The sequence below is a fragment of the Melanotaenia boesemani genome, chromosome 15 (genome assembly GCF_017639745.1).
Source record: "Melanotaenia boesemani isolate fMelBoe1 chromosome 15, fMelBoe1.pri, whole genome shotgun sequence".
Taxonomy (NCBI): domain Eukaryota; kingdom Metazoa; phylum Chordata; class Actinopteri; order Atheriniformes; family Melanotaeniidae; genus Melanotaenia; species Melanotaenia boesemani.
Genome location: NC_055696.1, coordinates 862,554 through 880,750, shown reverse-complemented (window position 1 = coordinate 880,750; position 18,197 = coordinate 862,554). Strand labels below are relative to the sequence as shown.

General features: G+C 43.3%; 1 protein-coding gene across 4 annotated transcripts in view; it reads left to right on the top strand.

The window, feature by feature from the left end:
- Positions 1 to 18,197, top strand: part of nrip1b (nuclear receptor interacting protein 1b) — a 40,744-nt gene that overhangs the window by 11,670 nt on the left and 10,877 nt on the right. Inside the window, exon 1 of one of the 4 annotated variants that reach the window (XM_042008148.1) lies at positions 5,091 to 5,113. The exons of the other annotated variants lie outside the window; for them this stretch is intronic. The gene's annotated coding sequence lies outside the window, so the exon portion shown is untranslated. Of the gene's footprint in view, positions 1 to 5,090; positions 5,114 to 18,197 lie in introns of those variants that run through there. 4 annotated transcript variants of the gene reach the window in all.

The following is an 18,197-nucleotide window of genomic DNA, read 5'->3' as shown; positions in this document are numbered from 1 at the left end:
GAGGCACAACATGTCTGTGTGCACTAGGTCACCATTAGCACGCAGGGGCTTAGCACCGAGCTGGTGAGAGTTTAGTGGCAGGTCAGCCCTCCTCTGCTTTTTAAAGTGTCAAACTGGGGCTGATGCAAATAAGTACACATGCAAACACGTGTAGCTGCTAGCATCCTGGGGCTAATATCCTTTGCAGGCAAACTGAGAGTCAACTGAGGTGCTAGCATTAGGGAGTTTTGACTGCCTCAAGGAGATTAATGTGATCAAATTACAAATATTTGCTTACAAAGTCAGTTTGTGGTCTTTCAAAAAAGAAAGACGAAGGAAGAGCTGGAGCTCACTGATGGATTTACAGCTTTATTGTGCAAACTTAGGGGCCTGGTCTAAAAAAAAAAGCTAAGATGTGTGAAATATCTGTAATGCAGAGTAACAAGTGGCAAGAATGGAGGTACTACTCCATACTGAAGTAGAATAGCTCAGTTCAGTGAGTCTCGTTAAAGGTAAAAGGTTTTTAAAAGGTATAAACTAAATGTCAGTCTGACTCCTGCAAGTTTAGCTGTTGAGCAAAGCTAAACAAAGGTTGCTTAGCAACACCAAGGCACCACTGAGTGATGGAGTGATGGTTTTTGGCAGGTGCATTAATATTCAAATTAGCAGTTAAAGGTGTGCTTTGGTTAGGTTTTTTCCACACATCTTGCAATGGGAATCCAACAGACGCAGAGGGTGCAGCAGAACACACTGCTTTCTAATTGAATGAAACTCTTAGCTGTTGTCATAGGAACGTGTCTGTGGAGGAGAGCCGTGTTTAAATGTATGGAGGGATTATGAAGGAAATGCATGTATGAGGGCAGCCTAATGAGGGGAAAGGTTGCAGGAGATCAACGTGTGTGTTCTCAGATATATCATGAGCTGTCCCGACCGACACTGAAGAATTCAAAGGGGGCTAGTGTCATGCTACCAGGCGTTGGGGCACCTCATGGCTCAGTTAGCCATGTAACACCTCCTCAAGACAGGAAGGGATAATCTTTTTTTTAAGTTGGATGACATGTCATGCCTTCATCAGTGTTAAATGACACGTGTACATCTCTGGTTTTAAAAGGCGTTGGATCTGGTTTTAGAAGAGGGAGATGTAAAAAATGTGACATGAACCATGGATATTAATCCTCAGAAGCAGTTGTATCAGGGCGTGGGAGGGTTTTTTTTTCCTCCCAAATATACACCAGGCCAGCTGATGAAGGGTTGCCTCTAATCTAAATGCCACAGGAACCCATCGTAGTCTTGTCTTTTTGATTTCCCCCCCCCCCCCCTTTGTCCCCCCCCCCATCTCTTTTCCTTTTAATGTCTCCCTCGATCATGCTCTGCAGAACTCCTCTTACGATCTCAGGGAGGAGAGAGAAAAAAAAGAAGAAAAGTGGGTCAGGGTGACCTATTTTTTTCCCACAGTTCACGGAGGCAGAGGGTGGTGGTGTTATCGTCGGTTAGACGAGGAGCAGGGCCTGATGGGGAGGCAGGGCCTTGTCGCTAGACGCAGCCACTCAGAACTGGGTCAGCAGCAGAGGCTACGTCTTGTAAACGGCTTGTCATACCGGGGGAGAAAAGCTGCAAATGAACCATAGATTATACGCCCCAAGCTGAGCACTGAGGTCTCTCCTCTCTCCACAGCCCTGCACTTCAAAAAACACACGCTCGTATTATAAGCCTTTACAGTAGAGCAGGGCTTTCTGAAGCACTGCCACCTCCTTTCAGGCCCCCCCCTCCTCTCGCAGTCTCCAGTAATAGCGTTTGATTACTGCAGTCAGGCCTGACAAGCTCAAACCCCAAGCCACACATGCTTTTAAGTAAAGGATCTTTTCGCATTTCTCTTTCTCTGACATGGAGGGGTGGGGGGGTATTTGCTAAATATATCTGGCTTTCTCCCAGATTTGCTTGACTTTATTCAGGTCAGGTTATTTACTGATCTAAGTTCAACTGTTGTTTAGAAAATGAGCCGCACACTTGCTTATTCAGCAGTTGTGACCCCCTTTTTTTGGATTATCTGTGTCAAAGATAGACATGCAAATTGATCATTTACATACATCATCCTTTATTCCTCAGCTAAATGCTCTGCTAATGAAGCCTTAATTTAGGCTAACTTCTCTGTATTAGCACAGTGTTGGGGAAAAGCAGACTGATGTGTTAAAACATGCCCTTTTTTTGTTTTCTGTTTTTTTTTTCTGTTTTGGCAATTTGCCCCAAAGAAAAGAAATGGTCCACAGTCCCACCGTATAGTTTTGATGCTGATTGCACACACTCCCGTGTTGCTACTCGTCGTTTCTTCCCACTGTGCCTCTAGACAAAGCGGGATAAATACTGGGTTTGTTCTCCTCACCAAATAATTGCTGTAGCTGTTATATTGAGCTAAGACCTTTTTAGAACAGAAATCCTGGGCTTATTGTGGCATTGGGGCTCACTTATGAAGCAATGCAATTTTCAGGCAGCAGAGCTCACTCATATTTCACTATGTGGAACAAATCTGCCTGTAATGAATCTCCCAGGACGCTGGGGTGCCTCCACAAACGAGCCTGTTTTTTGGCTCTTCTGCCGGGGGGAGGGGCTTTTTAATATTTCAGCATCTCACTGATATGAAAACTTGATATGTGGCTTTTTGATGGGTGCGAGCGTGCACGCGCCAATTAGTCCTCATGTCGTTCCCGTTTTTGCTATGTTAGTATCAACTAATGCTAATCATATTGGTTTCGCTCTGTTTAAAAACAGCCTTATTAGCCAAGGTGTCATTAACAAACACCACATACTATCCCGAGGTGGGGCTAAACATGGCGGGGGATCGGATTAGCTGCGAGAGTTCGTGTTAGTCCACACACCCTGCTCTCATCAGTGGCGGGCAGCAGACCTGTCTAATGTTATTCTTAGCCCCAGAACTTCATATTTCTGCACGAAAGCCCCTTAACGCTAATTGAGGAGGCAGCTTGATCAACAACAGCCTCTGTTTATCTGTTTTTGTCTATCTGTGCTCTTATTTGTTTGAATGAAGGTGATAAGTGCCTATAGTAAAAACCAGTCCGAACCAGCACTCAGCTGCTTTAGCCAGTGAGTTTTTTTGGTGATAGGAAGCAACCACAGTGCCTTTAGCAGATGGTTTCCAGCAGGCCTGCGTGTGACATGTGATAACATTACAGTTTTGAAAGGTCAGGCTCGAAGAGAGCCCGTAGGAGGGCTAGGAGGAGGGCCAGCTTCCATGAGTATACAGTCTTCTGCACACACACACTTTACTGCAGTGTGTGTCTTATGTTCAAAAGAAAAGGCCTTTTATATTTTCAAACACCAAGTATTGAACATATTGCTCCTAACAGGGCAATGCAAATATTGATCGAATTACTTAAACTTTGGTGGCCTGAGTCTCAGTTCCTGGGAGGTTGCCACAATATTTGCCTGCTGATAAAAACCCTCCTTTGTGTCCCCCCCCCCCTTAAACAGTGGACTCCACTTTGCTCTCAGGCAAGAGCCCAGTCTGATGGTGCAGGCTCAGACTTTGGACTATGGAACACAGTGTTTACTTTAGGAAATCAGAGGTCTTCAGTGGGACGCAGCAGGTCATCATCAACCTGTCAAAACACTGGCTCTGACTCGCCCCCCCTCTGTGAGTCAGAGAGCTGTGATTGGCTGTTTAAAAAACTGATGCTCATCCTTGTAACAGCGGCTGGGATATTTGTTTTGAAGCTGCAGCAGGTCACTTTGCACCAATAGGCTCCAAGCAAAAAGTAAAAAAGTCTGGAACTTCCTCTTGAGTGGTCATTTCTCCACACAGGTGTATTCTATAAAGCAACCCCCCACCCACTTTGCTTCTCCTAAAATCCCCTTTCCCGAAATGGCACTGAGCTTATGCATGAGGGAGAAGGAGGAGGAGGTTTAAAAATAAATCCACACAGACCAGTCAGACATTTTGAAATTCTGTTTCTATCTCAGTCTGATAGAGAGGTTAAAGATACAGCATCCTGATAAATCTCTTCCCACCAGGGAGAAGAGATAAGGAGTGGCGTAGATTGAATAAAAGAGCTGAGGAGAAAGGGGGGAGGATAGGTGTGTAAGGAAGGGGGTGAGGGTTAGAAGGAGATGTCTATCAGACTGCATGAAGGTTTTTCTTTTTTTTTTTTTTTTTTTTTTTTTTTGTCTTGCAGATCCAGTTCAAGGGCGCCCGCAGGCGAGGCAGCTCTCGCTCTTGCCGTGCCAACGCTGCTGCTCAAGGTCATGTGAGCCAGCCCTGTGACATTAAAGAGGAACAGGAAAGGGGAACGGGGAGGGGAGAGGGGCAGAAACCATCAACCGCAGACATGCACACTCTCATGCCAATTGAGTTGTAAGCAGCAAAGTAGCCTTTAACTCGAGTCTTTCCTGTGACATTCTTGCACCGGTGTCTGGGTCTACACTGGATTTTGTGAGGGCAAGAGCTTTTTAAGGGCAGTAATGAGAGTGTCTTATTCTCTCTGCACAGAGCCAAGAGATGCTTGGCTAACTGCTTTGTAGTTGCCAACTACACACACACATGCTGGCAGTGCTTGTGTGTGTGATAGAGAGAGCAAGAGAGACGAGGAAAAGGTGGAAGAGAGAAGAGTCACTGTGATAAACCTCAGGGGAGGGAGGTGGAGAAGAGAAAAAAGGTCTTAAAGTTATTTAAAGGGACAGTGATCCAATGGCAAGTCCTCTTCAGTTGTGGGTTGGAGCTGAAGGGAGTTTTAGTTTCAGTGAATTTCAGCTTTTTTCTTTTTTTTTTTCTTTTTTTTTGACCGATGGGTCTTCACTGCAGAGAGCATGCACCGCTACGCAGGCCAAATATAGTGCATCAGCAGGTGGTTTCAGATAGGAAGTAGAGTTGTGGTTCCAGATCCAGGTGTTTAATGTTGTTAACTGTTTCTCTTATTGTACGTCACATTGTTTTCCAGTTGCCGCTAAGCAGCTGTAAGGTGAATATAACGTGTTTGGTACAGTTACTCAGTCTCTTGAGAAGGTCTAACCTGCAAAACTCTGCCATGAGATGCAGCTGGTGGGTTCCTAAAGTGCATCTGAGTTTCATACATGTCAAAAACACAGCTGGTGGCTCTGGATGGATGCAGACCAGCAAAAAGAGGTGATGGTATTTTAAAACGTTTCAGGTTAGGCTAATTAAATTAACTATTGCTTCATTTTCATTTTATCAGAAAATTATGTTTTGTTAGTTTATGCATTCAGTAAAATCCATGTTAATCAGAGCAGACCAGTTTTTGTCTGTGGAAAGCTGTTTCCCTCTTTGTGTTGATATAATACCAAAACTGAGTCCATGACTGGATGTCATCAGTTAAGGGGCCACAGGCAGACTTTTGTCGCACCTTCATTTTTTTGTTTATACTGTCGTCATGTGTTCAACAATCAGTCAGGTATCAGCTTGCAGTGCTTATTACGTACTACAAGAACAGTGTCTTGCTCAGGGACACCTCGACATGAACTCGACTGGCCGGGATCGAACCGGCAACCCTTTGGCTACAGGACGACCGCTCTACCCACTGAGCCATGCTGCCCCAGAGGGGTAAAAAATCATTAGGTTTCATCTGCCTTGTAGTCCAAATCTCTGTTTTGCTGTAATACGTTAAACTCTGAAGAGCAAAATGAACTTAACGCCTGGGGAAGGTCCGTTAAAAAGCTGACGGGCTTATCGGAGCTCTGGTGCTGCACACACGGCTGCTTTGTTTACTGTCGCTGCAGGAATTAACATAAAGTTGGAGGTTCTCTGTAAATGATAAGTCCTGTGAGTTTGAGTGCTGATTTTTTTAAAGGATATATTTGTCTGAAAAATGAAGGCGTGGTCAAACAGTGTAGTGTTTATTCCAGTTTCAGGGTCGCTAATGGCCACCTTAATGTGGTCCAGGACACATCTGCATCCACACTGTCATAAGAATGTGACTACAAGTGTCCCAAACGAACTTTAACATGAGCTAAATGCCTTCACACCTGTCCACCGCTGGGATGTTTGCACCTGGTCTGGACAGACTTTAGTCTTTATTTTTGGGATTTTTCCCAATATCTTGCATCTCTGTGGCAGAAAAAAAGAGGATTTATTAGCCCCTACAATATGTAACTTAGCCCCATTTTTATCATCTGCAGCCATGAATTAGAATTAATCGACATCTATTATTTGACATCACTATAACAACCAGTGGAAACGAAGTACAAGGTGAATGTAATGGCGGATGATTGTTTTGGATGTAGATAAGCTTATGTTTTGTAGATCAGAACTAATAGCCCTGCTATCATCTAAATTTCCAGATATTGTATGAGCCCACAAAGTCAGCCTTCCAGGCCGCTAATGGAGCCGCTTCGGGCCATGCATCAATATGACATCACAGATTACAATCTCAAGACTTTGGGAGCACTTTAGGTACTTTCAGTGCTGGCGGAGTGAGAACTGGCCGACAAAACACTGAGTCATTATAATAACAATTGCTGAGATGGGTGGAGCTGTGCAGGGATACAGCCTGACAGAAATGACTTAAGTATACCCGTGGGGGCTTGTCGTGAAGCCATGGGGCTTAATAGGGATTTCTGCTATGATCTTAATAATGGACTTAATAGCATCTTTTGTTTTGTATGGTATCACAGTATTGTTTCTCCTGATTCAGTGTTTAGGAGTGCATGTCATTATATATTGTTACAAAAGGCAGTGGATGCTGAAGTGTGGTATGATGTAACAGGATGCATCGTATGCTGTAGATAATGTATAATAAAGATAAATAGAACACAGTCTGCTTCTTTACACTGTTAAAACTACTAAACAGAGTTGGGCAAGTGGATTTATAGTTGTGTATGAAGACATATGCATCATTCACTGAATAAGCGTTTACTTATCGTCGTCCACATCTGTACAAGTCTAAGACATTTGAAAGGATTGACAGGCATTTCTGGCTTTGGTGACTTCTTTGTAAGTCCTAAAGTTCCCACATCATGTGGCTCTAAACAAAACTAGGTGATTTAGTGCATGTTCACACATGGCTAATGTTAGCAAACCTGGCAGAAAGTTACACATTTGTAAAGGTGCTTTTCTGGGAATTATTTAAATTGTGATCTGTTGTGCTACTTATCAATGAGAAAATGTTGCATTTTCTAGGTGTATAGGTAGGTTGAATGTTTAACAGAGAGATCAGCCAGAGGGACAATCTCCCTCACTCAGAGGAGCATATGTATGTAGCCTGTATGACATCTACCCTAAGTCCCTATGAACTGTACTTTCTACTCAGACGGGATTTACTGGATAAGTGTCCCTTGCCCTTGTGACGTAATCCTTTTGAACACTAACCACTCAAAGCTTCAATGAACGCCGATGGACTTCGACTTTTAAGGTAGAGCCGAAAAGAGTAAGAAAAATCCCCTGCTGGCTCCCCCAGCCCGTTCAGTCATACCTGCTCATCACCCAGCTGGCGTAGCACCATTTTGACTCTTTCCTTTGATTAAACGAAAAAGCATTTAGACGAAACAATCGATAGGTACAGTCCTGAATCGCTCCGGCATAAATCTTCCCGGTGCCCAGCGTGAGTCGTCTCTGTATCATTTTTGCTGATTAGCTTTCCCATTACTCAAAACAGATGTGTTTGCTGGTGATGAATGATCCAATTATGGGATATTTGTCACCCATTTGATATCAGCTGCTAATGCGTGTCTATTAAAAAAAATGCACTGTCTCTGCAGTCCAGAGTCCACTTTACCAGGTTACATGTCAGCTCGGTCTTCCCTGTGGTGTTAACACTTCTCTCTGATCATGTCATCACTCTGGAGGTCAGAGATAAGAAAAAGAAGGAAAACACAGCACTTGTTCATAAAATGTTATCAAGCTAAAGTCCCCCAACCCGTCCTCTCCTTTGACATACCTCACATAGCAGCCATACATGTCTAAACTGTAGTTGACCCCCTCAACTGCTCCACATACACACCAAAACAATACACAGACACACACAGCTGAAAGGATTCATGGACACCCTCCCACCCCAACCCCTCTGTCTGTGGACAGTAGGCTGATTCTGCAGCCTCCCTCCCACTGTTTCTCTCTCCTGCTCTGCTGTACAGAGCTGTGTGTGTGTGTGTGTGTGTGTGTGTGTGTGTGTGTGTGTGTGTGTGTGTATGTGTGTGTGTGTGTGTGTGTGTGTGTGTGTGTGTGTGTGTGTGTGACAGCTGCCTAATTGGGCATTCTCCCCTCGTCGGAGCGGCTGCCTTTCCTCTCTCTCCTCCAGCCCGGGCCGGGGCTGCTGACGAATGGCAGCGGATTACAGATGAGGACACGGTGACCCGCCTGACCTTGCTGCACAGCTACGGGGGGAGGGAGAGGAGTCGGCAGGGTTGGTGTTGGTGGAGGGGAGTGTAAGGGGTGGGGCAGATGGGGTGCTAGGACTGCAGAGAGGTGGGGGAGTAAGGGGAGGGGTGGGTGACAGCTTCAGGTCAGGAAAGGATGAGGTCGCACAAAGGTGGGCGAAATATTGGGATGAAGGGGGGGGTGCTGCCAGGTGGTGGTTGATCAGACGTATGACGAGTGTCACATGACAATGCCCCCCTCCACACTCCCACCCCATCCCTCCCTCTTTCACCCATGTCAGTATATCAAGGGCATGAGCCCCTGCTGGTAACTGCCACTGCAGCATTTCCCCCCCAATTTTCTTTTTATATTTATTTCCCCCATCCGAACCCCCCCCCCCCCCCCGTCCCCGTCCACGACTTCTTATGTGCCTATCTGACCAGCAGCTCCTGTACAACTGCTGGCTTGCCTCCACACACCCCCGGGCCGAGATGCACTCAGTTTAAAAGGAGGCAGCAGGTCCTTGAGTGTGGTGAATTTAAATTTTTTCCAGCACTATAGATGTTTCCATGCCCTCATGCTCCCCTCCCAACCACACACACACACACACACACACACACACACACACAGAGAGCTTCCTGCTGTGTGTGTGAGACTGCCAAGGTGAGGTTGTGTCCTCTTGTTAAGAGCGATTAATGGCACTCGTTATGTACATAATGAAATATCCCTGCTGATGCATCGGGTGGCGTTGTTTCTCTCTGACCCGCACATACACATAAACACACTAAGCCACAAATAAAAAAAGAATAAGTCACCATCCGGATCTAACTAAGCAAATTGATTATAGAGTGTTCTGTTGGAAAAGTACTGCAGTGATTAATATATTGTAGCTGTTAACACATTATTTAACCCCATCTGATGCAGTGAGGAGCTTCTGGTTCCTGAACACCATCACACATCCTCTTGTTGTGGAAAAGATGCTACTCTGATTCAGAAGTCGTCCGATTTTTGGTTTGTGTCAAGCAAACCAAACAACTATGGGAACAGCTGTGCAGCCATAAGGAAATTACTTATAATTGAGGCTAATAATAAAAAGGCTTCATTTTGATGGAGGATGATAAAGTTTGGACTCTGAAGTGATGGTGGTATGTGGTGTTATGAGTCCAGTGTAAAGACCCATTTATGCTCCCTTTCGTAAATAGGTAGCAATGTCCGTTTCAAACACTGTCATCCGTCGCCGTCCTCATACTTCCATGTGTCTTTTACATTGCCATGGTTGTTGAGTCAATTCTTCCACCAGGGGGCAGTGCTGAGTTCAGAGTCCACTCCCGCGAGCCGACATCAGTTTCAGACACCGTTAAACACTCGTATAGTCTTACTTCAAAAGCTCGGCAATTTCTACAGTTGTTGTCATCTACTTTATTCTTCTTCTGCGTCTTTGTTCCTTTCCTGGTCTTCTTCTTCTCTGGTTTGTTTCTCACATGTCACTATTCTGTCCAGCACGGCCCCTGCGATTTCTGGTGGTATTTCTCCGTCTTCTGCGTCAAGTGACGGATAGCAGATGCAGAAGACAGACGAAACTGTCCGTCCACTTGTGTACCCGTCTTCTGCGGCGAGCATAAATGGACCTTTACTCTTCCAGATAGGGATGGGAGTTAAGATTTTAATATGGATTCTGCTTATGGATATACTGCCCAGTTCATTCTCAACCTTGATATCCGGGTAAAAAAAATAGGTACACCTACGCAGCTTTTTATTAACGGTTCACAGCTTACATATCAGCTAAAAGAAAAAAAAGCACTGCTTTAACATGATGTTGGTGTATCTTACGTCAGTTACACATGTGCTGCTTGGTTGGAAAATCATAGCTGTAGTATTCACGTACACAGAGCCTCAAACAGCGTTCTTGAAAGTTAATCCCGTGTTGAGTAGTGAGATGTTTTAGCATGTTGCGGCTAATGCCCTTATTGTCCTTTTTTTTTAATCAAATATAGCTTCTTACTCGTCTGATTTACGACAACACAAGGCGTCCTGGAGTAATGTGTTCAGGGTCCATTCAGATAATCCATAAGCATTAGAAAATTAGAAAATAGGTGCACTAGAAAATTTAGAACCAGTATTTAACTTGATGGGAGCATCAAGTTAAAGATGCATTACATAACTTTCTGACCTTAAAACTCTGCATTTCAGACTCGTTGACGGCGCAGTAACATCTATAATATGCATTTCTGGTTCCATGGCTGCCCAGTAGCACCCGAGGCTTGAAAACTGCTCTATACAACTTTTTCTTTTGGTACGCCATGCAACGTTGCAGCTGAGTTTAACTTTATGCACCAAGTCACAAGCTACAAGGTGGATAAAAACACTGGCAGTTAGGCAAAGAAATGCAAGAAAACATTATCGGAGGACGACAGGAAAAGAAAGAGAGAAAGGGACGGAGCATGCGATAAGACTAGAGGCAACATCAGACTGCCTTGTACTGGCTGGAGAGAGCTCCCAGTACAGGTAGGATGCAAGATGGATGCCAAATTAGCTGTTGGTGGAAAATCTGTAAACCTCCTGTTAGAGCACCCATCATGCCTCATGTCAAACTGTGACAGCAGTGTTCAGCAACAATGTGACCTAAATGAACCGAATGAACAGGTTTTTCCATTGTAAATACATGGCACATAGATTTCGTTTTTCCTCTTTACTGATGGCACAAACCAGGATTAGATGTCAATCCCAGGATTCACTGAGCTTAATCTGTAAAATTAGGGAGATTATTTACCATTTTTCCTTCATTCTGGGTGAGAATCTTCAGCAGTCTCCCATTGTCAACTCAAAATCTTGACAAAAAATCAACACAACTCTGGATGAAAAGAAATATTTAGCAGGACCACCTTTAACGTCAGAGTCAAAGGTGGTCCAACAACAAGTTACTGGGGGACTTTTTTTAAAATCTATGTCTTCTGTCCAGGCAGTGTTTGCATGTGTGTGTTTGTGACAGAAAAAAAGACAAACCAGTTTGAAGAAGCTCTGTTACAGCCTTCAGGCAACTCTATGTTTGATATGGTGTAGAAACCTTCCTCCCCTCATCCACAGACACACACCCCACCCTTTAACATCTGTCCAAGTGAAAACCAGACAAATTTAGTCTGTCAGATTACAGTCGAGGGTGCTTCTCGTTTTTGATTCTGATTGGCACAACTTCTGCTCCCTCAATGACATGTGTTCTGAGAGATAGAGATGGGTGGCTCACCACGAGTCCTATTTTGACTGGCGGAGTAAATTTAGATCTAATCTCCTTGTGTGTGTGTGTGTGTGTGTGTGTGTGTGTGTGTGTGTGTGTGTGTGTGTGTGTGTGTGTGTGTGTGTGTGTGTGTGTGTTCTTTAATAGAGCAAGAATGTTCACCTAACATCAGCTTTTAAGTTGACCTTGTTGTGTTGTTTGCTCATTGGTGGGTGTATGCTGGCGATTCTGAGACAAGATGCCGCTAGCTCCCCTATAGTTTTTATTTATTTATTTATTTATTTGTGCGTGTGTGTGTGTGTGCTTGCTTGTGCAAGTGTGTGTGAGAGCACTAACACCATACAGTGCCCGAGTCAAGCTGTGCAAGCTCTTTTAATCCCACGCCCCGGTGCACGTAGGCTTGATTAGTGGCAGCAGTTATCTGTGCAGAAGACAGCCCGCTCTCCTTTAGCGTTTGGTCAGGTCTGGGGCACCGGGGTGGGGGGGGGTGTCAAGTCATGAGAAAGGTGAACAAGGGAAGAGGAAGGGAGAGGTGGGTAGAACGAGTGGCGAGGGGAGGGCGGAAGCCTGATTAGTATTCTAAAGGAGCACTCCTGCCAGTAGAGCAAATTGATTACTGCATTTTACCTGTATCAGCCTCCACAGCTAAGGATGACAAGGTACGGGAGCATGATGAGTGTCCACATTCACCTCCCAACCACAGCAGAATAGGTGTGTTAGCATTTGGCTTTGTATGGCCTCTGTTTTTTGAGGACTGTTTAAATTCTCACTCCTTTTGCTCTTCTTCATTCCAGCAAAATGCCTGTTGCAGTCATGTGCTGCCCTTGTCCATCACTTTCGGTTTGATTTAACAGTGGCAGACTGAGGGAGCACAGACTCATTTCCTGCGAGCCTTGTCTGCATCTAGACTGACAATTAGTGGGTTTCTCGTGGTTACACTAAAGGCAACCTGATCATTTCCAAAGAAACCTGCTAAATCCAGTTCAGTTTGACAGTTCAGTCCTGGGTTTCAGGCTCAAGGGGGCTGCCAGTTTTCATTCTTTCCCTCAGTCGGGGACTGATTACACCTGGGCTGCCAGGTGAAGGCAGTTAATTGCAATTAACCTCTGATAGATGGAAAACCAGACGTACGGTGAATAATGGCAAGCAAAAGTGAGAGTCTTTCACTTTTTATGCCTGTGTTTATAAGTTCCTACACTTCGCACAGATGAAAGCAAATATGGAACAGAGGAGAGTTTCTTCAGATATTTTTTATTATCTTTACGCCTGCGGTGACTGGAAGTCTTATTATTTCTTGTTGTTCGTCTGTCTGTTCCGCTCTTGAGGGAGTTCCTCCAGCTTTAGTAAAAACATGAACTCGGACTGGAGGTTGAATTGATTTTTAATGTACGATGGTCACGGCCGTAGCCCTGGAACTCACATACTAATGTTAAAAACTCTTAATGTACAAACAGTAATTTGACTCCATTCTTCCACAATAACAGGACACAGGCATAAAATCTGACTTAGCTTTTCGACAAATTAAGTTATTTGAGGTTTTGGTTTAACCCTTAATTTTAACTTAAATGGTATTTCCACTCATCGGTTCAGCTGTGTTTTCAAAAACTCCATTTTACCATAAAGTGATGCAATATGTGTTAAACAGTGAAGTATGTCTTACAGTTGAGTTTGTGTTTGATATTTTACATTTGGATCGATACTATTGAATCACTGACAATTGAATCAATCTATTGGTGAAGCTTGATATATTTTGACACTCAAAGTAACTGAATTAACTGAAATGCAAGGGGAACTTGGGGCTAAAATATGTTTGTCTTGAACTATCCACTTCTGCTACACATTCATTCCATAAAGTTTTTATAGAATGAAACATGAGATCCATGCTTTTATGACTGTTGGGCAGAATTAATGTGGTAGTTTTCTCACAATATGCAGAACAAAGCAGCGTTGGATGGAAGCAGCAGAAAATAGTTATCGAGATAAGAAAAATATGCTTTACTTTAACAGTCTTCTGGCAGATGAAAAGCTGCAGCGCCACAGGAAACTCTTGAGTCTTTCTGGAGTTACAGTTTTCTCATAACATGTATTTTGCCTTTAAAACAGAAAAAGCTCACACTGTCAAGCAGTTTTCTTTTGTCCATTCATCTGCTGCAGCTATCACAGGCAACGTCTGTCACATTCCTCCTGAAATGAACCCAGCACTGCTGTGCAGACCTGCTAATGTGACTGCTGCCGTTCAGATACTGGGTTACTGGGTCTGACCTAGTGAGATTGCTATTGCAAAATGTTACGGAAAAGCATCAGTTGAGTCACAGACGTAACACCAACACGTTCAGCTGCCAGCAGATATAGAGCAGATTTCAGCCACTGTGTAAACTGATTCTGTTCCTTTTTTTTTTAATTCAACATGGATGCTGTTGTCTCTTATAAAATCTCATTAAAAACCATTAATAATATAAATTAATACTGTTTAAGTTTTGCAGCTGAGTTTCTTTTGGACAAATGATCTCCAGGATGGCTCAACCACAAATCCTGGACAGGGTTTCTTTTTTTATTCCAACTTGGAAGTGAATGTGATGGAGTTAGTAAGTAGTGCAGCTTCCGGCGTGCGTTAGCTGCTAAGATAAGCAACTAAGTGGAAGGCCTTAGTTATATAAGAAAAAGGCTAAGACAAATAAAGTTGGGTTTTTCATGGGTCTGTGACATTGGCTGATCCACATTAGAGTGGAGGAACTGTAAGCATGAAAAGAGACTTCATTGAAGATTTCAAACCTTAACTTTCTGGTGTATTTAATTATTGTAGTGTATTCCACTTGAGGCATATCTGTGCCAATTTGTAACTCCTTTTGTTTTCCTAAATCAGATTAAGACAAAGCCAAGGATTAATTTCCATCAGTAGTTTAAATTAAATCATTTTTTAGACTTTAACCGTCAAAAATAATAAAGTTAGCCCTCTCAACTTCTCAAAGTGTAAAATAAAGTCCTCAAATGTTCAAATGATTAATGTATAAAGCTAAAATAAGCAGCAAAATTTTTTAAATTTGCTGTGAAATGTGAAATGTTTAAATCATCATGTCTAAACATACAAACAAAGACAGTCGCTGTGTTAGACTTTATTTTTGTTCTTTTGCTTAATGAAGCACAGATGTCACATTAAATAATGGGAATATCAGCATAATGTTTTATTACCTCATTTATTCAGTTAGGATATGTGTCCAGCGGTAATGTTAATGTACCAATGTCTAGTTTCCCTGTGTAATTGATCAGGATTGCTGATTGAAATGTCTTTTGCCCAGTGTTTTGCTTGAAAAGGAATCGCTCACACAAAGATTAAAGCATAAGCCTAAATGGCTGTGGCTGCTTGTTTAAAACCTACAACGGGCCCTGTACAGGTTGTGTAACAAAAGGGTGCAGCTTTCTTACAGTAGCCTGGTTTATCACTGTTACCTTGAGCACTTGCCTTGTGCAATTAGCAACGGGTCCTCCTTTTTTGTCTTTTAATCATTGCAAGCATTTTAGCAAAAGCCTTTATTTGTACCAAATGGGCATTGCTGCAGCATCATGTCCTTTGTTTACTCAATCGTAACTGAAGAATTAATTTAGAAGCTCATGCCATCATATCACAGTTGTCGTAGCATATTTGTTGCTACTAAGGACGGTGTCGGCTTGACCTTACAGAGCTGTGATAGACCTTTTAAAGTTGTGATAGACCTTACAGAGCTGTGATAGGCATTACTGAGCTGTGATAGACTGTACAGAGCTGTGAGAGGCCTTATAGAGCTGTGAGAGGCCTTACAAAGCTGTGAGAGGCCTTACAAAGCTGTAATAGGCATTACAGAGCTGTGATAGACCTTACAGAGCTGGTATAGACCTTACAGAGCTAGTATAGACCTTACAGAGCTGTGATAGACCTTACAGAGCTGTGATAGGCATTACAGAGCTGTGATAGACCTTACAGAGCTGTGATAGACCTTACAGAGCTGTGATAGACCTTACAAAGCTGTGATAGACCTTACAAAGCTGTAATAGGCATTACAGAGCTGTGATAGACTTTACAGAGCTGGTATAGACCTTACAGAGCTAGTATAGACCTTACAGAGCTGTGATAGACCTTACAGAGCTGTGATAGACCTTACAGAGCTGTGATAGACCTTACAAAGCTGTGATAGATCTTACAAAGCTGTGATAGATCTTACAAAGCTGTAATAGGCATTACAGAGCTGTGATAGACCTTACAGAGCTGTGATAGACCTTACAAAGCTGTGATAGATCTTACAAAGCTGTAATAGGCATTACAGAGCTGGTATAGACCTTACAGAGCTAGTATAGACCTTACAGAGCTGTGATAGACCTTACAGAGCTGTGATAGACCTTACAAAGCTGTAATAGGCATTACAGAGCTGTGATAGACCTTACAGAGCTGGTATAGACCTTACAGAGCTAGTATAGACCTTACAGAGCTGTGATAGACCTTACAGAGCTGTGATAGACCTTACAGAGCTGTGATAGACCTTACAAAGCTGTGATAGGCCTTACAGAGCTGGTATAGACCTTACAGAGCTGGTATAGACCTTACAGAGCTGTTATAGACCTTACAGAGCTGGGATAGACCTTACAAAGCTGTGATAGACCTCACAGGCTGTGATAGCCATGTCTTAACATCTATCTCAAGTCAATCTTATGGCTGGTTTCTTTTAGAGCTTTTTTTTGTAAGGTATAGTTGAAAACACTGCCTAAAAATGGAAATAATTCCTCACAAATCTTCTTTAAATGTGTTTTTTGTTGTTGTTTTTTTGGGGGGAGGGGGGTGTCTAATTTTTAATCCAGTGTTGCTGTGAATAGGGTGGAGCTGCTTTTTGTCTGTTTTGTAGAAGTATATCTGTGTGAGCATTAGGTCAGGCATCAGAGCCGGGTGTAGGACTAATCTTATTCAAGTCTCCTGTTCATTGGCATGTATTCAGCTCAGCCCTGCCAAGTGGAGTGATGCTGCTTAACAGATATTTACAGAGAAAGGTTACACATAATTGTTTTATACTTTGTTGGATTAAATGTGTCTAACCAATGTAAAAGATTCTGTTAATTGTTTAATTTTGAATGGCACTGTGTTCTTCATGCAGCAAAAAGGTGGAAGCAAAGAGAGGAAGGGGAGTGTTTTTGATGGAAGGTCCCCTCGAAACTCATTGTACCCTGTAATATCATTCTCAAAACCTCACTCAGAGTGAAGCATTGGGATGATTTAAAAACTAGGAAGTAGGTCAATGAGAACATAATGAAAGGGAAAATAATAGCAGAGATGTATTCTCTTCTTTTTCTGTCACTTTAGACCTCTGTCACACACTATCACTCTGAACCGTCCACAGTGTAAAGAATAAAGGCAGCACTCTCTTTAACCCAATAAAGGCAGCCATCTTGCTGACTCACAGCAATAGCCTTCTTAGGAGCGATGCCAAAGATATTATGGAAATGATTCATTAAAGGCCAAGGATTTTTAGCTGGTTTCATCCAGCTTTCAGGGCAGCCTGACAGTGGGACATTTGATCTCAATTGCAAAGTGGCCCATTTCCCTCAGACATCACCACTGCAGTCTGTTTCAAGGGCCTAGCCCTGCCTTTTAGCAGTCCGGCCATGGGGCAATCAGCTGTTCCTATTTCCAGGACTAGTGTTTACAAATGGAAAATGCGCGTTGTTTCGGGAGGGAAATGAGCACCATTTTGGACAGACGATGTAAGCAGGAGATTACCTCTGAGCCCGATAGAAATGAATCAGGTGTAGACTGATGCAGACCACGGCTCATTAAGAAGGAATGTGTGTGTGTGTGTGTGTGTGTGTTGATGCACTAATTGATGCACTAATTCTCAGCCACTTAGGAAATGGCCCTTGGGTGGGTCTTCCAAATGGCACACAAATATTTACTATGGACACAATCATTTTTGCGAGCTCATCTATGCAGGCCCGAGCATGTAAAGATAGTCCAGTTCTGTGATACAGTGCGGCGATATCATCTCTCGGTCCTCCGCAACTCAGCTGGGCTCTGAAACACTTAGATGACTCATCAGTGTGCATGAATTCCTCTATCCTCTCTCTCAACCCTGAGAACTCCTTGTACTGATGAGTTCAGACGAAGTTAAAATCCGCCCCCATGCTTCTCATCAAGGCCAGATGCAGGCCAAAAACTTCAAGCCATCAGGTCCCATTTTGTCCAAATCTGAAACGGTAGTATTCAGCCATCACACGCTGATCGTCTGCTCCGGGTAGGATCCCCCCCTCCTCCCAAACAGATAGCTTTACTATTTAAACCAAGAGGTTTGACTTTTCATCTCTGACGTATCACATTTCCTGTGCTGATGTGCATCTATGGGTTTCAATGTACACTCTGTGAATGACTTGTTTGGTCAGTGCATCAAGAAGCGGGTCGCAGCGCCCTAGTTCTCTTAGTGTGGGCATGCGTGTTTGTGTATTCCTTTTCATCGTTATTTTGTCCCGACTGACTTATCTGCAGAAACATTCACTTGCCCCAACTCTCCCGCTGTTCAGCAGTGTTCTTTTGTTGAATGCTTTTCAAGGTGAACAAGAGCTTTTAGTTTTACTCTTTACTCGTGCACACGCTCACTTGTCGAGGGCTCACAACAACTGCATTTGGTCAGGAAGCTTATGTTTTGTCTTATT